The sequence below is a fragment of the Canis lupus genome, chromosome 9 (genome assembly GCF_048164855.1).
Source record: "Canis lupus baileyi chromosome 9, mCanLup2.hap1, whole genome shotgun sequence".
Classification (NCBI taxonomy): Eukaryota; Metazoa; Chordata; class Mammalia; order Carnivora; family Canidae; genus Canis; species Canis lupus.
This window is the reverse complement of record NC_132846.1, coordinates 6,525,189-6,548,917: the sequence shown is the minus strand read 5'-3', so window position 1 is coordinate 6,548,917 and position 23,729 is coordinate 6,525,189. Positions and strand designations below refer to the sequence as shown.

The 23,729-nt window shown below is 38.6% G+C and overlaps 1 long non-coding RNA gene across 2 annotated transcripts in view; it reads right to left on the bottom strand.

Annotated features, from left to right (window-relative positions):
• Positions 1–23,729, bottom strand: part of LOC140639739 (uncharacterized) — a 218,997-nt gene that overhangs the window by 35,714 nt on the left and 159,554 nt on the right. The window contains exon 5 of one of the 2 annotated variants that reach the window (XR_012036348.1): positions 4,724–4,830. The exons of the other annotated variant lie outside the window; for it this stretch is intronic. This is a non-coding gene — a long non-coding RNA (uncharacterized lncRNA). The remainder of the gene's footprint in view (positions 1–4,723; positions 4,831–23,729) is intronic. 2 annotated transcript variants of the gene reach the window in all.

Below are 23,729 nucleotides of genomic sequence, written 5' to 3'. Positions count from 1 at the left end.
AGTATCATCCTAGTTTCCAGTGTTTCCTCTGTTTCTGCCTCTACTTTCTTCACAGCTTTGTGGAAAACAGCTGTACTGGTCTTCAACAACATATCATATCCTGTATATCATAGCCTGTATTGTAATGCAAAATCTGTCTTGTCTGAATTAGAAAAGCATTTCTCCAGCTTTTCTCCACGTAAGTGTCATCATTTCTCCAGCTTTTCTCCACGTAAGTGTCATCCCTTTACACACTAACTTTCTCTGTCTGTGTCTGCTGCTGTGGCCATACCATGATCCAGGCTCTAGCCTCACAGCCCAAAGCTGACAACTAGGACTTTGCTGCATGATTGCAACTGGGCCCCTTTATTTCTTTACAGATTTTAAGGAATTTTATCCCTGTCATTTGGAGAGAAGAAAAAGTGAACACCTGACTGATGTTCATAATTAGCACATGGGGGAGGAGTCTAAAATGATTCTTAAAATAATTGATTAATGTTCTGGAGTAAGAGGATTAGAAAAAAAAAAAAGGTGGGGGGGTGCACCTGGGTGGTTCAGTGGTTGAGCATCTGACTTTGGCTCAGGTTGTGATCCTGGGGACCTGGGATCAAGTCCCTCATCAGGCTCCCCACAGGGAGCCTTCTTCTCCCTCTGCCTGTCTCTGCCTTTCTCTGTCTCTATCTTGAATAAATAAGTAAAATCTTAAAAAAAAAAAAAAAGAGAGAAAAAAAAAGATTAAGTCTACAGAGGCTAGCAGAGTCAGATTCATTCATCCATACAGATGGGAGAAATCTGTGTGACCATCTGCTCCTGCTCCCTTATCTTGCAGATGAGGAAAGCAAGGCTAAATAATGTGGCTGAAGTCATGCAGTGGTGACCAAAAGTCAGAGCATGGTGTGATCTGGCCCAGTGTTTCTTTGTTCAGGGTAGTGGCACTGGTGTGCCCACCTCTGGATGGTTGGCATCTCTGCTCCCCTAATAAAATGGGATCCAAGGCACAGGGTGACCTGTCTGGCCACGCACACAGAAGTTTTGAGAGATGTCTGCTACAGCACAGAAATACATCTCAGGCTCTACAAGACACCTTAAAATAGCTCCCATGTGGCAGCACCACTTGGATGGCTTTGCAAAGACAGTCACTGAGCCAACAACTCAGAGGAAGTTTTCAGTTCAAGGTTGAAGAAGCTTTCAGCCCAAAGTCAAGGGGCTGGAACCTCAGTAATGTTCTGATAATCCAGAGAGGTATTCTTCCCTGTGTGTACTCAGGAATGTTTGAGGGGAAGTGTTGTCAAAGTTAAAAACAAAGAATTCTCTTTTATTTAAAGCTCTTGTTTCTGATTCATTCTGAGTGGTGAGTACCATATCTTTAGGTGGGAGGGTGATTGACATGCAATCGTGGATGCCTGGCAACGGTTTTCCAGCTTGCACCTGCCTATCGGAGTCCAACGCTGTGTGGCAACCTTGAAAAGGAGAAAGATAAATAAGGGAAGTATTTAAAGTCCCTCGGATCCCAAGGTGACCAAAGTACTAATTAATATCTCCGGATACTGGGAACTGAATAACTACTTTTCAAAATAAATGCAGTAATCACCAGCTATTATTTTTTAACAAGGGGCCAAGCTTGGGAATTCACAGGGCATGTGGCTGGATAAACTGCTTTTATTTTGCCCCAACACAGTGTCATATGAAAACCGGCATTTAACACATGCTCTTGGCCATCCTGGAGATGGCTTTCAGTTGTTCTAAGAGTTAAAGTAACATCAGTCAGAATTAAGGGAAGATTTTTACCTTCTTACAAATCCGCAGAAGCATTATAAGAACTTGTCTTCTTATAAATTCATTCACTCATTCATTCATTCATTCATTCCAAGAACTGTTCGTAATCAGATGAAATGCATCAGGACATCTTTCCCACATTTTAACAGGGAGCATTACTTTTCAAAAAAGAAATGTAAGTGTATAATAAACATATATAAAAGTGTTCAATCTAAGTAATGACCTAAAATGCAAATTAAAAGAAAAACAACTAAATTAGCACAGATTAAAAAAGAAGACAATGCCTAATGTTGATAAGGGTACAGTGAAGTGGGTAATTCTCTTTTGATGGTAGAAGTGTAAATTAATTTACTCTTTCTGGAAAAAAAAAAAACACAATATGCATGAAGAGCTTGAAATTGCTTATAGCCTTTAAACCAGTGATCCTATTTATAGTTATCTTGCCTGAAGAAATCATTTTAATACAGACAAAGCTTTATGCAAAATGTTGCTTATCCCAGCACATTTATTATACTTGAAAAGTCAAAACCAACTTAAATGCCTATGTAATGTAAGATTAAAGAATAATAAAATATATAAAATACCTACACATATACACATAAGAAAAAATGTTTAATAGTAGGAAACACATTTATTATCTGGAGGATGAGGTTCTCCAAATTCCATAATGTGCATAACAAATAAAATCCTGAAAATGGATGATTTTTTAAAATCAATAAAAGATACCCATTAAAATCACTTTGCAAATGTTTTCATTCATTAGAGTTTTATCCCACTAAAATGATCTCTTCAGTTAAAAGGAGATCAGGGGTGCCTGAGTGGCTCAGATGGTTAAGTGCCTGCCTTAGGCTCAGGCCATGATCTCCAGGTCCGGGATCCAGCCCCACATCGGTGCTCCCTGCTTATCAGGGAATCTCTTTCTACCTCTCCCTCTTACCCTCCTCCCTGCTCATGCTCTCTCTCTCTCAAATGGATGAATAAAATCTTTTTTAAAAAAATAAAAATAGATAAATGAGACCAAACATGTCAAAGTCTCTCATTACAAAGTAATTCCATAAATCCCCAGATCCTGAAAAGGGCTCTAGCCAGCCATATGGAAACTGGATTCTGAATACAGTATTTGTGATAAGCACCTGAGCCAGACACCCCAAAGCCAAAAAGCCCTGCATTGCCACATCTCTTCATCGTCTCATTTGGGCTTCTTTCTTACTGCATGCCAAGTCCCCTACTCATTGGCTTCATCAGCTGCATGGAAAATATTACCTCCACTCCTGTGAATCTTCCACTTCACTGCAAACCTGTATCTAACTCTGCTGACTGGTCTCATTCTATTACTCAGCTACTCCATTTTGTTCCTGCCAGTTGGAATTAAACCCCTTTTGGTAAAGGGCCCATAACATGCATAGACATTTCCCACTTCTAGTATCCTTCAGCGTATACTCTGAAACCTGGGAAATCCATCTCTTGGTAACAGTTTACTAGTTTGTATATATAGAATTTAAAAATATAACTGGCAATGCCAAGAGGCGTATGTAGGCGTGTTACACTAGCCAACTTCTCTGAAGAATTCCTGTGGAAATAATGAAGGAAATTGTCCTTCCTTCTCCAGTATCACTGATCACATTTGGCAAGACTTCCATGTGTCACTGAGTATCAGCACAGCCCATGGTAAAGGCCCTGAAAAACACCCAGGGAAAGCCCAACTCTAAAACTACAGAGTCCATGATTCTTCCTAAATATCTCTGTATAGTGAATCCTAATAGGAAACAATCAACAACCAGGCCTATGACACCAGCTTTCTATTATTTGTGATTGATTCTTTTTAGGCAGGTGTACTGAAGTGTATTGTAGCCGCTTTCATGTGATAATAAGCCAAGTCATGAAGGGATTCTACTACCGTGGAAAATGAAGTAACCTTCCCGCCAGGTTACTCCACCACTTACTCATGGAAGAAAGTGACCTAATTAAAGGTCCCATTTCCCACTACTTCCATAAGAAGAAACTGGTTATATGAATTTTTTTGGGGGGCACAACCATTCAAAATACAATTCCCCCAAAGCACCAATACATTTCAAAAGCATCAAAGGCTTATAGAGCACTTAACAAGAATACAGTGCATAGTGCAACAAAATAAACTCTTTTCCATTGACTAGACTGTATTGCCTATTGTTATTTTTCATGGTTTGGAAGGACATTTAACCATATCTTAAGAGTTAAGCACCCTCTTCCTTCAGGGTCATTTGTCACAAATTGGGAACCTGCTTCAAAATTACCGCAGGTTTTTCAGAATATTCTGTTGCCTTGCCTTCCTGATCACCAACTTCTAGCTCTCTCCTGTTAATTTCCTGAGCGTTTTGAAAATATGAGTTTTTCCTTACAGACCCTATTCATATTCACACAGGGAGATGTTTTTCTAAGAGAAGCAGGGAAGCTGCAAGAAGAAAGTGTTTCCATTATTGACTCGGGCTACTATCTGAAAAAAAAAAAAAAGAAAAGAAAAAGAAATGGAAACAACAAAAGACTAAGTGAAGCAGGAGGGAAACCAAAGAGTGAAAACGTCCCCAGGATGTTGGAAAGATGAAATAGTCAGAAGAGCAGCAGACCTTTGAATAAACACTGGGGATCTGGAGGAAAGTTAATTAGAATGAAAATAAAATTTTTATGAGAAAAGGGGAGAGAGAACTGAAAAGGGCATGCAAATAAAAAAGCCAGAATATTCACATTAAAAACATGGATTGAATGAAATGTAGCAAGCAACCGAGAAGGGCCAGGCTCACCTTGACTAGGGTTTCATCATCTTTGTTTCCTTGCTTTAATTGGCAGTGCTCCACAGAACAGGAGGGTGGTTGAGCAGTCCCATGAGTTTCCTCTACCACCATGTCTGTGCTCTATAAAATAGCCATTCCCTATAGGAAATTTTTTAAGACTGGGGAGGCCATATCTCTGTCTAATCCCTGTTATCACTTACCTTATGTAACCATCTCTGAAAATCTATTTTCTGTCATTAAATAAACTTCAGCCTGTGATTGTAGATCCGTGGACATCCTTCTGGAAATCAGTGACCCAATGAGACACCTATTCAGGAAGCAATCATGTGTAGAAACACAGAAAAGAGAGAGTATATGTGAATCATTATTGGTCACTTTGATTTTCCCTACAGCAAAATATGTACAATTTGGACATGTCTACCAGTGATATTAATTAAGCAAAGTTGTGCCACAGGCACAGCCTATGCCAGGAATGTATAGTGATACAAAAATAAATGGTCCTGTTTCCAAGTAATTTACAATTTAATTGGGAGGGATGAATAAAAAAACAGAGAACAGTAAGTACTACTAAGGAGGAAAATATAAAATATCTCAGAAGTTCAAAAAGGAGAGAGATCAATTTCTACTAAGGGTCTTACGAAAGCTTCTTGAACTGGATATTGTTTGACTAGGGAAGGGGTGGTAATAGAACAGGAGGAAATATATTTGGAAAGAAAGGTATTTTGAGCAGAGAAAAACATGAGTGAAGGTACAGAGTTGAGAAATCATAAGCTGTGTCCATGAAGAACATAACATAAGCCAGTTTGACTAAAGCACAGGGCATATGAAAGAATATAGCTTAGGTCTTCCTTCCTTTAAGGCTATATGGAGAGTGGTCAAAAGCAGAGTTTCTAGAGCCATACTGCTTGGATTCAAATCTGTTCTCTACCACATCTTTGCTGTATGACCTAGGGTAGGCAAATGAATTTTCTTTGCCTCCATTTCCGGTATATAAAATAAGGATTATATGGATGCGTATTTCATAGAGTTGTCATGGGAAACAGGGGCCTTAGCAGAGTCCACAGCACACGATAAGCACTCAGTAAATATGGGTTATTAGCATCCTTACCTAGAGAGTCTGCATACATAGAAGGCCGTAAAGAAAATTATCTGGTCTCTTCTCCTAGCTACACCAAACTAGCCTCTTTAACTTAAACATAGAAATCTTGAGCCATTGGAAGCAGGGGAGCAGTAGTTAAAGACTAACCAGTGAATAATCTGACACTCTTGCATTCCTGCTCTTACAATGCATAGAGGAGAAAAGGAGAAAACAGCTCCTCTGATAATTCCCTTCATCTATAAGCATAGAAGCTCCTTGTCTTTGCTCAGCCTGTCAGTGAGAAAAGGTAAGTCAAAGAATGACTATTACCACAGAAAATGGTTTAAAGCTAGGCATTCTTTTTTTGTGTCTATCTATTTGCTTTCCTCCACAGCTAGAGACTCTGTCTTCTTTGAAGGTCCAAATGAGCCCCAACTCCAAGATCCACTAACAAGGGAGGAAAAAGTTTTCCTGGAGCCTCTTAGGGTCCCTCCCAACTGAACGCACAAAGACAGATTAACAGGAGAAAAGCATATACACTTATTTAATATGATTTATGTAGCATGAGAGCCTTCATAAAGAAATGAAGACCTGAAGAAAGAGTTAAATCTGAGGATTTTTATGCCAAGTTTGATGGAGAGTAGACAGTCATATAGATGTGATAGAGAATATGAGGCAAGTGTTGTAAACTGGAGGAAACTCAGCAAGATTTATTTATGCAAATTCTTCTTGGCATCACTCTATCTTGAGATACGGATGCTCCTTTCCACCAAAAATGGAGTAGTCACCTCTCACATGAGGGTTTTATGACCCATTTCAGGAGAGAATAGCAGCTTCTGCCATTTTCTCAATGTGCCAAAGTGCCATATTTGGGGGTAGCATGTTCTATACCCCACCATACCCTATTTCTCAGCACAGTTCCACCATGTAACTCTATTTCCACAAAGAAACCCAAATCACCACTAGTTTCTACCTGTGTCTATACAGAGAATGAAAACAAGAAGATTTTGGTAAAATTATTTTCCTTCTTCTCCCAGCATATTCATATTCTATTCTTCTCAACTATTAAGTAAAAGAATTGTAAGCTGCAGTGAAACAAAAAAGCAGAGTCTGAGTCTTAATATAAATAAAGTCTGAGTCTTAAATATAAATAAATTTGAACCTTATGGTCATTTATAGTCCTAATACTTTCTGGAATATGACAGGAGTTGGGTGACTAATAGTAATCCATGGCCATATCTAAGAGTCATAGAATATGTGCTTAGCAAGATGTTAAAATAACTTAGCTTAGAAGGACTCCTTTATTCTTCCCCCACCATGAATGATTAGCTGTGCTCTGAATTGTGACCTCCTATTGCAGAAAATAGGTTTACAAAATGTAAGAATGCCCATCGAGAAGGGAAAGGAAGAAGGAATAAAACTCTCTTTGAGCAGGAATCACTATCAGTAATTAAGACAGAGCTGTAGACTTTCAAAAGCAAGAAAAGTTAATGAACTCTTTTTCCCTCATAGAAATATCTTCAGTAGCAGCCTCTCTACCCCTCCCCTCAAGATCCCCCCCCCCAACCCCCGCCATCTCTTCTCCCTCTCCCTCTCAGTCCTCCTGTCCCTATCCTCTCCCTCTAGACCTAAGATATGAGAACTGCTTCTATGTTTGGCTCCATTTCCCATTTTTGTACAAATCTCCAGACAGATAAAGACACAAGTTTCATTTTTCTCACCTTCTAGGAAGGCTAAAAGGCACACAGTATGGGGGAAGCCTAGTTAGCATCCTTTAGTATAAGATTCTATATACCCTTACCAATTTATAATTACATTCTCTGCCTGGAAGTTCTATTTTAGACACCAAAATGATTAGATCCCTAGGAATACTTTATTGTTCTTTTGCTTATTTACAGCTCACATTCTCTCCAGTAAAAGCTTAGTTTATTTACTGAGTTATAAAATAGAGAATTTGGTCAATTCTGGGCTTGAAAATGTAGACCACAGTCTTCTGAATAATGTTCTAGTAATTGATTAAACTGAATTCCAAGTTACTTCTTGTCCATATCTAACTCACATTTTCTGATTTTTTTTACAAGTGAGAATTGAGAGGATATTGCCAGCATTGGCTAAGTAACACTGTGCTTCTCATATTTCTATAGAAGCACTCTAAGCCTTTCAAAGAAACTTTCATCTGTTAACTTTCAGAATGGTTCCATGAGACATGGTGACATTCACATCTTTAAAATGATAACAAAAAGATCGGCTCTAAAAATCTCCTGATTAAAAAAAATATTAAAAACAAAATTGGCCACATTGGCCAAAAAATATATATATTAAAAATAAATAAATAAATAAATAAATAAATAAATAAATAAATAAAGTAAAAAAATAAAAATCTCCTGATTAGGAAAAAATATCCTAAATCTATCATAAGGAACTAAGGTAGTTTCTGTGCTAATTCAACTTTGAAATTCCATTTTCTTTATATTACTAGAATTGTTTCTGTTCTTAAAGATTCATTTCTATCACTAATTGTCTTTATAACTTTGAGCAAGACATATAATTTCTCTACATCTGAGATTTCTTATCTATAACATAAATGAGGATTTCCAGCTAAAAATGGAAGTTTGATATACTTCAAAAATGACAGAAGACTGTAAAAGGTATAAACCCAGAAAAAAGAGAATGAAAGATGAGATAACCAAACATAAGACATGTCAACAGCAATGCAGAGGATGAAAATCAGATAAAGGCATGGCAATTGACTGTAGAGAAGCAAAACTGCAACCAAACTGACTGTAGAGGAGAAAGTCTGGGGTCATCTAGGTGGCTCAGGTGGTCAAGCATCTGTCTGCCTTCAGCTCAGGTCATGATCTCAGGGTCCTGGGATCGAGCCTGTGTCAGGCTCCCTGCTCAGCGGAGAGTCTGCTTCTCCCTCTCCCTCTGCCCCCCCCCCCCCCCACCCATTCATGCTAGCTCTCTCTCAGATAAATAAAATCATAAGAAGGAAAGTCAGTCCATAAGAAGCAAGCTGATTGTGGTAAGCTCCATAATGCCCCCCCAACAAATATCCATTTTTTATTCCCAGAGTAGTCCTATATTACCTTACACAGCAAATGGGACTTTACAAGTGTGAGTAAGCTAAGGATCTTGACATGATGACTGCATCCTGAATTACCCAGGGGTGTAATAATCCCAGGACGGGGCAGGAGGAGCAGAGCCAAAAAGGAGACACCTGATGGAAGCATGAGTTGGTGTGACATGGGGCAATAAGCCAGAGAATGCAAACAGCCTCTAGAATCTAGAAAAATCAAGGAAACAAATTCTCTCCTGGAGCCACCAAAAGTAACAGAGCCCTGCCTACACCTTGATTTTAGTCCCAATATGACTCAATTTTGACTTTTGACTTCCAGAGCTAGGAGATATAAATTTGTGTCATTTTAAACCAATAGTTTGTGGTAATTTGTTCCCACAGTAATAGGAAACTCATACAACAATCCATCTCTCAGAATTTAGGGTAGGCTCAAGAACTGGAAGCAGCAGACACCTCTGAAGGTGGGGTGAAGGATGGACAGAAAATGGGGTCAATGAAAGTCTGTAGAAGAAAGACTTAGACCCCCACACACACTTCTCCTCTGTCATTCCAAGTAGTCAGGTGACAACTTGTCCTCTACCACCACAAAAGGATCATTTTTATGCTTTAGAAAAATAGAACTGAGAAGTCTCCAAATTTGAAAAAACTTGGCACAATGGAAAGAAGGGATGAAGCATGAGGCTTTGAAAAGCATCTGCCTATTGAATGGTGGGGAAACTGATACCTTCCCCAGACTCACAATCCCTCAACGTAGGAGATCAGAGGATTTCTCTCTGAGTAACAGCTATGGATGCCAACACAGGACCCGTCAGCAAAGCATCTGATTCCTTCTCTGCATTCCCACAGAGAAACCCAGCAGCTGTGAGGCCTGAGCTATGCACACAGAGTTCTCACAGCTCACCTACTGACTCCAACATTCATTAAGTGTGTGACTGTGGATAGGCTAATTAACCTTTGTTTCAGCTCAGTGTTCCTATCTGTAAAAGGGAATTTAAGATTTCTCCTTTGTAATGTTGTTGTAAAGATTAAATGAGATTTTAGATAGAAAGCATTCAGAATCATGTGTGGAGCAAGGAAAGATAAAGTTTAAAACAGACACATGCAAAAGGAATTCAAGTGGAAAAGAGATAATGTAGAGATATAAAGAAAAATCCTCCCCCCCCTTAAAAAATTCCTTTTAATTAATAGCTTCAAATGAAATGAGAAGAGTATGCTATAGGAGGAAAAAAATTCAGAGAAAGACTCTTGAAAATGAAAAATATGTTCTTCCAAATGAAAATTTCCATAGTGGTGTGCCTGGGTGGCTCAGTCAGTTAAGTGTCTGAGTCTTGATTTTGGCTCAGGTCATGATCTCAGGGTAGAAATATGGAACCTCGAGTTGGACTCCATGCTGAGCATGGAACCTGCTTAAGATTTTTGTCTCTCCTTCTCACTCTGCCCCACCCCTCACTGTTCTCTCTCTCTCTCTCTCTAAAAACAAGAGAATTTCCATGGAATATTTGAAAAACAAAGTTTAAATATTCTCCTGGACAGAATAAGATAAAAACATGAACAATATAGGAGAAACAGTAAGAAAAATCAAGAATTAATCAAATGAGACCCACCATTGCCCCACCTGCAGAACCATGGATATTTACATAGGTACAAATCCACTATACATGTCTATATATTCATTTTTTCCATGGCTATTTTCCAGTGATAAAGCATTTCTGCCAAGTGGTAGTGGTATTTTAGGAGATAAAATTTTGTCTTTGAACCACAACTGCATAATCTGCAAATCAACTGCATATACCACCAGAAGCCAAATATATTGTTCCCATTCCTTTCCCCAATTCCTATTTCCTTTAAGCTTCATCAAGAAATAATTAAGAACTATATCTTTATCTTATCCTTTCAGTCTAACTCATTTGGGGCAGTTAGCCTCAAACCAACATTTTATTCCTGTTTAATTGCCATTATAAATGTGACAAAGAAGGTCGGCAGGAAAAAGAAAAAGTAATAAAATCACAGTTTCAATAAACTGTGTTGTCTGTGTATTGGTCCTTTCTGTATCTCACCATTAACAGAACTTTCATAACCTGCTTTCAGTGCCTTTCAACTAATTTGTTGCTCACTAGCTACATTAGTTTATTCTCCCACAAAGAATATGAAGGAGAAAAAAAAGCAAAATTTTTAAATTGTTGAGATTCAGAGAATTCCATTATTCTGTGTGGAGCATATTGTAATCAGTTTCTATAAAACTGAGGCTCAGCCATGGCTTTTTAATGCAGAGACCGAGTCCTTTCAGTGACCCTATATATATTTATATAAATTTAACCTAAGCTACATTTAATTACATCAGTATTTAACCAGATGAAAATAGGTAAAAAAAAAAAAAAATTGAACATCAAGAGCTGCCTTAAAATGTGCTTTTTAATAAAAAGCTGTTAAAAACAGAGAGAGATCCATAAAGGTAGTGAGCAGTTGGGCTCCCAACCCCGAGGTATTTCTCTTATTTTAAGAATATAAGCAGTTAGGTCATATTTAGCACCAGCTAGCAGAATTGCTTTTGTCCCCCTTCACCTGCTATATTTTTCAATTATTGGGTAATTCAAGATCCACCTGGTATCCAGAGCAGAAACAGATAAAATGTCAAGAAAGAAAAAAACAGACTTTAACCAGTGAGATTTTAGAATTGTGGGTGGATTTTATCAGCTTTTTCTCCTGCATTCATTATTACCTTGATTATCAAAAGTAAGCTCTTTCAAAGCACTTAATAGAGTTGCTGCTGAATATATCATTTAAATAAACTAGACCTCTTTACCTTCAGGCCAAAATCTCAGAGTAACTATTACAAGCAACATCTGAAAAATGCCACTAAAACTCATACTTATCTGGGAATGGACAAAGTATATTAAAATGAAAGCATGCCAAGCTTATATAAATACCATACATAAAAAGGTTGTGGCTACAGGATGTCCCTCAACCCTGTCAGACCTCAAAACACCACCTTACCTCAAGGAAACCCAAACCACAACCAAGCTGACCTTGCCCAATAGCACCATCTAGTGGTTGCTACAAACGATGGCTGCCTCCCCCACCCCCCAATAATTTCTTCCTCAGCTCATGCATAGTGATCATATAATGATTCCACTCTTTCATTACATATCACCCTGTTCACTTTACCTTAAGTAATTTTCATTTGAGGGAGTAGGAAAGTTTTTATATTTTTCAAAATAATTCTTAATGGATTGTGTTTTGTTTTATACCAAAGCAAAATACTTCTAAACATAAAAAGTTATAATATAGATATGCAAATGCAAATGCAAATCAATCATAAACCCACCATCCCAAACAGCCACCTACGGGCTTCCTCATTAAGATGGAAGATTTAATACAGCACATAATTTTCCTTCCTTATCCAAATCCATTAAAGTACAATAAAGGGATTTTTTTTAAGACAGGTAGATTTCTACCAGGATGGGAGTTACTAGAGAAAACGATGTGACACAATTTTGGAAGATGAAAACAAAGCATGAGAAGAAATGGATCTCCAGACCCAAAGCAGGAGAATCTGAAGTCAACAGTGAGAGAATGCTGATAAATAACCTTATTTACACTGTAAATTCCAGCTACATCTAGAACTATGAGTGAGCAATGGAGACAGAGAAGCTAAAATAAGGAAAAAATGTATTATAGTTGTTTGAGTTGCAGTTAGACCCTTTCTCCCAAAGCATGCTCACAGATGACTAGCTTTTCCCAGTGCCAGCAGAATCCTAGGGTTTCATCTTGAATGAGTCAAACAGGATTTCTGAACCAGGAACAGACAACCGAAGAACTGTGTGTCATATATAAAGGGTAATTAAAGTATAAATGTACTTTGAATGCTTTGTTCTAAGTACTAAAACCTTCAGCCTCTAGCCTTACTTTTCTACAGCTCTGTGAGCCAGACCTCCATTCCCCAAGCAGGAGCCAAGCTGAGAAAACTCTAGGCAACCTCAGAGAACAAGGTAACAAGGACATAAGCATGAGATCACCCTACAGTGAAGCTCAAAGCCCCACACAATCGATAAAAGCTTTAGGCTCACTTTTAATTTCTAGCAGACAACCAAAGATCAATGAGCGTTTGAAGAAATCAGTTAACAAGAAAGATAAAGACAAAAATCAGGAAAAAATAACTTATAAAAAGCTTAGAGAAAAAGCTTAAAAACAATCCATAGTTAATATCCTCAGAGCATTAAGAGGAGACATTACATCCATAAGATATGGTGCTAATAAGAAAGAAGCTGTTAGAAATTAAAAACATAACAGAATTTTTTATAATCAATAGGATGTTTGGAAGATACATTTGAGAAAATCATGAAGAAAGTACAGAGATGGAAAGATAACAATAAAGAAATGGAAAATAAAGAAGAAGAAATTTAAAAAAATGAAGAACATACAAGTGAACTAGCATCCAAATATTAGAATAATCTGAGTAAGAGTTCCAAAGAGAAAAAATAGAGGGAAGGCTATCATAAATTAAATCGTTCACAAAACCCTCCAGGACAAATAGACCTAAGTTTCTAGCTTGAAAGGAGTTATAAAATGCTCAACACAATAGAGGGAAGTAGGTCCACACCTAAGGCACATCATTACAAAATTTCAAAACATTGAGGACACAGAAAAGATATAAAGCCTTCCTAGAATTAAAAAACTGGTCACAGGGTGCTTGGGTGGCTCAGCCAGTGGAGCATCAGACTCTTGGTTTTAGCTCAGGTCATGATCTCAAGATTGTGACATAGAGCACTACATGGGGCTCTGTGCTCAGTGGGGAGTCTGCTTGAGATTCTCTCTCTCTCCCCCTCTCCCTCTGCCCTTCTCCCCACTCATGTTTGTTGTATGTTGCGCTCTGTCTCTCTCTCAAATAAATAAGTCTTTAATTTAAAAAAAAAAAAAACCCAGGTCACATACACAGAAAAAGTCATCAGAATAGCTTCTGACTTACCAGAAACTCTGCAAGATCAAAGAAAATGGAACAATATCTTCAAAATTCTGAAGGATAAAGATTTGCAACGTAGAACTCTATACATGTTGGGTGGAAAACTAAATAAAGAAATACAGAGATACAGATCTCAAAATTATCTATCATCTATCTGGAAATCACCGGTAGTTGCATTCCACCAAAATGAGGAAATAAATTGAGAAAAGAGAAACTAAGAAGGAGGAATACACAAAACATAAGAAATAATGTATCCAACTAAAAGAACAATGAAGAGAATCTGTAGGGCAATGGGAAAGCAGGAACCCCAGGATAACTGTTGAGCCCCAAGGATGGAGGGAAACTGATTTATATCAAAACATATTAGAAAGTGTGTGGCCAAGAACAGTATAAGGTCCCAGGTCCCTCCAGAGGGAACAGGCAGACATGATTAAGATCAACCAAATCATCATTTTATTGACATTAATCTACAATAATGATGGCATACGTTGGAACTCAAAAATGAAACCCGAAAGAAATATAATTCTAACAAGGTTTACCAAAAAAGCCTGACATCACTTTTTTACCAAATATCTTGACAAGAAACTATTGGTCCTTAGAGACTGTAATACCAATTAAATACAAATTCATCCAAATACTTCATTCATGTGTGTATATTAAGGCATATATACATACAAAAGATGGTATATGTATAGAATTTCTCTGGAAAGATACATAAGGAATTTATAATATTTGTTGTTTCTGAGGAAGGCAACCTAGTGGAAGTAGAAAGCTATACGGGAGACTCACTTATAACTAGTTACTTTTTGTCTTTTTTGATTTCATACATTAAGTGAGTAAAACAAAATATTTCCTCCTCCACAATAAGAAGGATAGCATTTAGGTGCATTATCTGCTACTCCCATGTCCCCATCAAGGTCTTACAGTTTTGTTTACTCACATATACACATTTATTTTTAATGATTTCCTTCCTTCTACTTGCTATTCATGTTTTGCCCAAAAATCCTGTAGGGGAAAAAATCTCTTTTATTTCATTTGTGAGGCAAAAAAAATTATCCTAATTATGGTTGATCAGCCTAAGAGTATCACTAATGATATTTCCATATCAAGGAAGAGTAAATCCATAAGCTTGAAGGGAAATTAACCATAACAGTCATTGCCATCAGTTACTGAAAACTTTGCCTCAAAGGCTCAGATCATTCAGATTTTTAAAATAATTTACATGTATCTCCTCTTTTCCTCTAATTAAGACTACTTTACTTTAAGCACCAGCTTTAAAAATTAAGCAACTATTTCTTATTCAATTTGTTTTTAGATTTGTTTAATTACTGTCCTCCTGCCTGGCTTCCACACTTCTTACAGCCAGGCCCTTGATTCCAGCTGCATCAGCTTTATAGCAGAGTGAGACAGCTATTGAGGTTGGTGTACTGGCCTGTCCTAGAATAAGCAGGAGCTGGAAACCTGCTAGGACAAAGAGGTAATTGAGGGAGAACCTAAAAACAATCCTTAGGAAGAAATAGCAATAAGCAGGTGGTCACGGTATCTTCAACCAAGATGTAAGAGATAACCAGATGACCAGGTGGTAGCTGACGGCAAAAATGTTCCACAATGGGCAGCAAACAAATGGCCCCATGGGCCAGTGGGAACAAGCTTCCAGAGGCTGGCAAGGGCAGCGTTAGAGAAGTAAGGCAGGATGGAAAGCAAATGAAAGCCAGATAGTGATCATATCAGTACCTGGGATGCAAGGTGGGAACCAGGTCTCTGGGAGAAAGGTAGGAGCCCGTGACAAGTTCTGATCAGGCCAAAATCTGGTCCTAAGTCAACAGACTCCTGAAATAGGACTCCTTAAAGTCTCCTTAAGCTAAAAGACTTTAAGAAGAATCTAATTTGGCCATCTAATTTAGGAAGAGAAAAAGAGATTTAAATGTTGGAATTAAATTGCTTTAGTCTAAGAACTGGGAGACCGAACCACAGATAGCAAAGGACACCAGGCGAATGTCAGCTGCCAAAGGAGACAGTCATCATTTCTATCCTTCGTGATACAAAAAAGTATGTTCTTCATTTTAACCCACCAGTCACCTTTGTAAACATGAACTTACAAGTTAGAGATTTCTTATATCAAAGAAGTGTTTACTCTTTTGCCATCTTCAATTAATTATATCTTAAGTGTTGTTTGGGCAACCGTGTTGGGATGGTTTTGGTTGGGATGGATGCAATAACTGGGTTGATTCTAAAAGTCCTACAAGAAACTCGACAAACTTGTGCACATGTGCACACACATGCATCCACACAGACACACACAACATCCCACTCAAAGTACCATGAGCACTGCCGCTGATATATACAAGTTGTTCTACTTCACCAGCACGCTTCCCATAAATGCAGCCCTGTGGGATTTCAAAGCTCCCATTAGAAACCTTAAAAGTTTTATTCTTTGTTTCTTTTCCTGAATTCATTTCTCAGGGGTCTGAAAACATGGCGGGAACTTCAGTTAGATCTCTTAAATATGTCTTTCATGGACTTTTCATCTAACCATGATAAACATGGTCGAATCAATTATTAGGTAAATACATATTATGTAAATACATAATTATTATTATGTATTTCTTGCCGATGTTTGTTCTTAATAGTAAAGGAAACATACGGGTGAGAGAATCTAAGACATTCTCAAGGTAATAAACTCACACAAAGGAACAAGAATCAATTAAAGCAAATCTGCCATGGATGTTGGATTTGACAAATCACCTCTCAACTTTGCAACAGGTAGCTGCCTCAGGTTAGCTTTCAATCGATGCGCTGAAGGGAACATCTTCAAAATCACTCCTTATGTCATTACCCTCAAGAGAAGCTTGTTTATCAGAAAGGCACCTTTGTTTTTAAAACAAGAGAAGGACAAATGTTCTATGATTCCAGGACTACAGGAGTCCCAGGCACCAGCAGATTAGAATAAACTGTTCACCTATTTCAGCTCATTAAATTCAATGGAGGTGCTATCTGTACAGCAGGATAACGATGCTCATAAATCTGCAGTTGGCTGTGGATTTACTACACAACACATACACGCACAAAGCTCCTCTACAAATTGCCTTATATAAAGCACATCATCAAGGCCACTGTGTTATGTCTAAGCACCATTTAGACAGAAGTATCTCTCCCAAACTGTCTTCAGCACACTTCCTTCAGTAAGGGGTGACACACACCTAGAAAGCATGGACTGCTAATCATTGTTGTTCTCTTGTAATCTGTCTTGTAGATAGAACTTTTACATTTTGAGGTGATATAATTTCTGAGGGGAAATGTTATTCCGTTTTATAGAATACGACAAGCCAAACCTAGAGAAAACACTTTTTAAAAAAATATTTCATTTATTTATTCATGAGAGACACAGGCAGAGGGAGAAGCAGGCTCCTCACAAGGAGCCAGATGTGGGACTCGATCCCAGATCCCGGGTCACCCCCTGAGCTGAAGGCAGATGCTCAACCACTGAGTCACCCAGGCATCCCAAGAAAAGAATTTTTCACGTTCAGATGTATTCAGTGAAAAATAGCTAGTCTGGTTTCCCCTCCTCATCCTCACCACTACCATACTCACACACACACACACTTACACATCACCCATTCCATGTAAGCCCTTTCCACCTTCCTGCTCCCTGCAAAATTCAAGGCATCCATCCCTCTCCTCTCCCAAGTCCTATGCTTCTTATTTTTGCTAACATTTAGCATATGCTATTCCATCTTACTTTTTTTAAAAGATTTTATTTATTTATTGAAAGGGAGAGTGTGTGAGCTGGGGGAGGAGCAGAGGAAGAGGGAGAAAGAATCCCAAGCAACCTCTGGGATAAGCGCATGTAGCCCGACATGGGCCTTGATCCCACTACGCTTAGAGCATGACCTGAGCCAAACCAAGAGTCAGACCCTTAACCCACGGATCCACCCATGCATCCCACAGCTTACTTTTTTAAAAAGCAAGTTGCATATATTCACTGCTCATATAGTACATGTTATGCACACAGCATATACCACTATGCAAAGTAAGCACATAGGTACTTGCTGATGGGGATATACTGTTATCAACTTAAAATACAAAAAGCAATTTTCTTGAATTCACTTTAGTAGTATTTATGTCAGTGACTATTTTCAATGTGTTGCTTAGATGCTGCCTGGGCAGGGGATCTGAAAATGACCAGAATACCTTGCCTGGATCAAAATATCTCCCTCAGGTTGCTAGTTTTCTCCTTTTCGGTCTGAATTTTCCCATCAATGGGTTAAAATACAAAAACAAGGATATAATTTCCAAGAATCTCAACTAACATATGTACTTTATTTCCTTGCACATAAGCAAGGAATGCATCAATATCTATCACTTACTACAAGCACATTTTGTTCTAAGGAGGAAGAAGTTCCCCTGGGAAGAGTTTTGTGGAAAAAGTCAGCCAGAGGCCACAAGTACAGGAATTAGGATACCTTTGCTTCTTGGTCTGCCCAGGCCAGTCCCTGTGTGTTCCAGTCACCTTACAACAAATATTCATGATGCCCCCTTTCTCTCTCAGAAGTGTCCCAGTCTGGCAATAAATCATTGATGTGTGAGGTTTTGGGCTCAAACTGAGGCCCAGTTTGGTATCTGGAAAGAATTGAAGAGGATTATACTTAAAGCTGGAACTGGAGCTCATTCCTCCAGACTCCTGATACAGTATCTTTTTTTTTTTTTCTAGCCAAATAATGCAGTCTTGTTCTTGCATTTTCTTCTCTCAATTACTTTTGTCTTCCCCCTCAAATCTGAAGCTTTTTGATGATTGATGCAATGGCTGGTTATTCTTTCCCTTGATCTTTGGCATCTAGGGCCATGTTAAAACCAAAATTAGTAGCTCCATATTATGCATCTTAGTCCTCTTAGGTAACAAAGAAAATTATATGCAACCATTTTATGTTCTGAAGAGCAAGTCCCTGACATTTGTGAGGGATGAAGCCTTCACAACCTGCCAAACTCATTTTTACAATTTTTTTTTTTACTCCAACTGAATAACTTCCTCTTCTCTTCCTCACCAGTGCCAGCAACTGGATTTCTTTTTTAGATCTACTTTCATGATCACTTCCTGAGTGTGTCTGCATATATGATAAATCATGAGATGTGGTTGTAGGGTGGTGAGCAAGACACCTTCACCAACTAGAGAAGTCTCCTTGTCACACCACTGCACCACGGTTCCCAGTTTTCTCAGCACAACAAAAACATAGGAGAGACAAGGCTTTGGGCAGGTGGCGGGCTTATAGAGCACAATTCTGGGTTGCCATTCATGTTATATATGCAACACAGCAGCCCCCTTCTTGTTTTCTGCTACTCAAAAATCATAAATTTCACTTTGTGAATTCCAAGTGCCCACTATTTTTTTTATTTAAAAGATTTTATTTATTTATTCATGACAGACACACACAGAGAGAGAGAGAGAGGCAGAGACACAGGCAGAGGGAGAAGCAGGCTCCATGCAGTGAACCTGACGTGGGACTCGATCTCAGGTCTCCAGGATCACACCCCGGGCTGAAGGTGGCGCTAAACCGCTGGGCCACTGGGGCTGCCCAGTGTCCACTATTATATATTTAAAAATACAAGTTAGAAGAGGCAAATGTTTATTATGTTTTTTTCCCAGGTCAGTTTTGGTTCTGTCTGAAAAAAATCTGAATTCAGACTTATATCTTTCTCTCCATAATTTCATTTAAGTGTCCATGATCAAGCTCCATGCAAACTTTGATACCAAACTTGTGATGGAGAAAATAAAAGAAAATAATCTGGGATAGATGCCATATCTCTTGATCGAGTTTTGTCACCTATCTAAGGACAGACAGGTTTTGATAGATCTGTTTACACATATCTAGTCATAAAACATAATGATCACATTATGCTAACCTGGCACCTCGGCATGCTTACTGCCGAGAACTGGCATAGACTTCCCTGGCATTTATCACAGCCGGGTTTCCAAAAGAAGGGTTAAAATGGAAAATTTATTTGAACCCAGTTTAATCTCTCATTATACCTAATTTCACGATTCAGAAATGTTTTGTGAATATGACCCAAACAGGCTTTTAAGTACATATTTGGGCTTAATATGGAAATGAGTCCAAAAATACAGCTTGCAGAGTTCACCATTGACCCAATGATTCATATGAGATACACCCTTCAATTCAGGCAGAACAGGTAGTTACCATATAACACGATGGTGATAGTTGATGCCTTCTGGCATGTGGTAAGCTATCTTTTAGAAAGTTTCTGCATCAAAATCTTTTCACAGAAATTCATAGAGAAAAAAATACATCCAGCTGTTTTTAAAATGCAAAATGCTTAACTGACAGCATGATTATCAGTTGAAACCACAGAATATTTAGTTGTCAGGGGTTCTCAAGGGCACGTTTTGCAGCTTTGCAGATTTCTTACTCATTAAATGCTTGGTTCAAAAATAAGGCTTACATCTTTAGGAGGTGGGGTTTCATCTCTTAAGTTCTTGTCATCCCATGGGCAACAGCAAAAGTTATGTTCTGAGATTTGCTAATAGAAAAATAATTACAAAAGACAAGGAGCCACCATTTAATCCCCTGAAGAAACAAAGCTAGATTTGTTGGCAATGCCAAATGGCATGTTAAAGTAATTAGATAATTCTATACCCCCCCCCAAAAAAATCTCTAAATGGGGGGGGGAATAGGGAATAGGCTTTGGGTCTTCATGGTACAAATAAGCTCTCTACACTGTTGAGAAAATCTCAGCTGAATGTTTTCCTTTGCCTGTGTAGATGTCACTTCTCTAAACATATACTTTTACAGAGCATGATTCCTTAAGGATTTTTTCATCAAGACCTATAAGCAAGATTCTGCCCACATGAGCCAGAATTTAGTCTACTTGAGTTGTTTTGTTTGTTTTTCAAATTTCTTTTAAACAACTTTAGGTTTACAGAAAGTTAAAAAAAAATAGTACAGAGTATTCCCATATACCCTTCAACCAGCTTTCCCTAATGTTAACATCTTATAAAATGCCGGTACATTTGTGAAAATTAAGAAATATTGGCACAATGCCATTAACTAAACCATAGATTTGACCAGTATTTCCTGTTTTTCCACTAGGATTATTTGTCTGGTCCAGGGTCCAATCTGAGATACCACAGTGCATGTAGTCATCATGCCTCCTTAGTCTTCTCCAAACAACAATTTCTCAGTCTTTCCTTGTTTTTCAAGATCTTGACACTTTTAAAGGAGTAAACAGCTATTTTATAGAACATCTCTCAGTTTGAATTGTCTGATGTTTTCTCATGATTAGACTGAGGTTATGACTTTTGGGGGGAAAAAACCCTCAGAGGTGAGGTGCCCTTTTCCTAACCTCCCTGAGATGTTTTTGAGCAAGAAATAAAATGGTAAAAAGTTCTTATCCTCCAGCAGAAGATGTAACAGCTTGCAAATAAATAAGAAGTTGTTTAAATATGAAAAATAATTGTTAGCATGAAGTTCCATGTCCTAAACCTGGGTCTGTTTGCTATAATGTCTTTTCGAGTCTCTTTAGACAGAGATTTCAACCCAAGAATGACAGCACATCTAGGCATTACAATCAGTTATTGAGGTGTTAAAAGAAATTTGGCATTAATGATAAAGTACTAATGCCTACACTTTATTACCTATCTCTATAAATTGGAATAAAGTTAAGAGTATCATCATAAGGGCGCCTGGTTGGCTCAGTCAGTTAAGTGTCTTCAGCTCAGGTCATGATCTCAGATCCCAGGATCCAGCCCCAAAAAAGACTCCAGTGGGAGTCTGCTTCTCTCTCTCCCTCTGCTTCCTGCCCCGCCCCCACAACTCTCCCCTCGACTTATGCTGTCTCTCTGACACTCTCTCTCTCAAATAAAAGAGTATCACACTCTTTAAAAAAAAAAAGAGTATCACCATAAGAACCATTCTCTTAATGACTTGCATCTAATATTCTTTCTTGAGTGGAAGAAAAAGTGGTAGAGTTACATATGCCCATGAAATAGGCTCATAAATGTATAGCACATACACAACCATTAGAATATCTTCCAAAAATTTATTAGACCAATAATCTCTAAAATGTTTATCTTATATCCTTGTATAAAGGTGTTCTAACCTGTACCCTACTTAGGAAGGATTCTTTCCCCTAAAGAAGTTTTAGATAATAGCCTCTGTGCAGGAAGTTTATTTTCAGAAGTGATTCTACCAAGAAGAACAGGGATGGACATTGGAAAAAGGAAAACAGAGAAGGGTCAAAGGTCAATCCAAAATTGCATAATTGAGCTGATTACTACCAGGAGTCAATGAGGTCAGAGTCATGCTGGGGATCCTGTGAGGGGCCATGCAGAACGCACTTCGAAATTGTCCATCTGAGACTTGGGAAAGGCCAGTATTCATGCACTGGCTGCTGGCTTACACTGAGTCAAGTTCCTTATACTTCTAATTTGTGCATGCTTGGGCAGCCCCGGTGGCCCAGCAGTTTAGCTCCGCTTTCAGCCCAGGGCGTGATCCTGGAGACCCGGGATCGAGTTCCATGTCGGGCTCCCTGCATGGAGCCTGCTTCTCCTTCTGCCTGTGTCTCTGCCTCTCTCTCTCTCTCTCTGTGCCTCTCATGAATAAGTAAATAAATAAAATATTTTTTAAAAATTTGTGCATGCTTGAGAATAGCTGGACTGGGATAGAGAGAGCCCAGAGAACCCTCTAACACTGTTGGTGGGAATGTGAACTGGTGCAGTCACTCTGGAAAACTGTGTGGAGGTTCCTCAAAGAGTTAAAAATAGACCTGCCCTACGACCCAGCAATTGCACTGCTGGGGATTTACCCCAAAGATACAGATGCAATGAAACGCCGGGACACCTGCACCCCAATGTTTATAGCAGCAATGTCCACAATAGCCAAACTGTGGAAGGAGCCTCGGTGTCCATCGAAAGATGAATGGATAAAGAAGATGGTCTATGTATACAATGGAATATTCCTCAGCCATTAGAAACGACAAATACCCACCATTTGCTTCAACGCGGATGGAACTGGAGGGTATTATGCTGAGGGAAGTAAGTCAGTCGGAGAAGGACAAACATTATATGTTCTCATTCATTGGGGGAATATAAATAATAGTGAAAGGGAATAGAAGGGAAGGGAGAAGAAATGGGTAGGAAATATCAGAAAGGGAGACAGAACATAAAGACTCCTAACTCTGGGAAACGAACTAGGGGTGGTGGAAAGGGAGGAGGGCGGGGGGTGGGGGTGAATGGGCACTGAGGTGGGCACTTGATGGAATGAGCACTGGGTGTTATTCTGTATGTTGGTAAATTGAACACCAATAAAAATAAATTTATTATAAAAAAAAAAGAGAGAGAGAGAGAGCCCAGAATAAGAAGCGAGAGAGAGAAAGCAGCTGAAGCAAGAGGCTGATGGGTTACACCTGTGCCCAGCTGGTTGTCACAGAACAGCTAGACTACAAAGGTGGAACAGGGGTGTGTAAGCCTGGGCACATGGAGACCCCTATCCCCACACTAATACATGTATATTCATATACAAATTCATGTGTTACTCTCAACCTATATTAAGTATTGGCAAAGTTTATTTGTTCCTATTTTTAGGTAAAAATAGAAATTTTCTCCCTACCACCCATGAATAGGCTTGTTAACCCTCTGGATTGTTCATAGTCCACTTTGGAGACCAATGATTTAGACTGTACAATATTCTCCTCAAATGATTTTAAGAAAGTTTTTCCTGGCTACTTCTAGTAAAAAAAATTGGCAATGTTCACTGGAAACAGAAAGTCCAGTTGAGAAGCTCAATTAGACCATTGAGCTTTCTCATGTAACAGCTACAATTAGTTCCACTTCTCTAGTTAAAAATAATAAAGATCTTTTTAAGGCAGCATGGCATAGTATGATGGTTCTCAAATTTGAGGGTATATCAGACGTACCTGTGAGAAGTGATTTCTAAGACCTGTGAATACACAGATTCCTGGACCTCAACCTCAGAGTTTCTGATTCAGTAAGTCTACAAGGAGGCTCAAGAATTTAGATTTCCAACAAGTTCCCAAGAGATGTACATTCTGTTGGTCAGAAAGTGGGAGAAGTCTAGA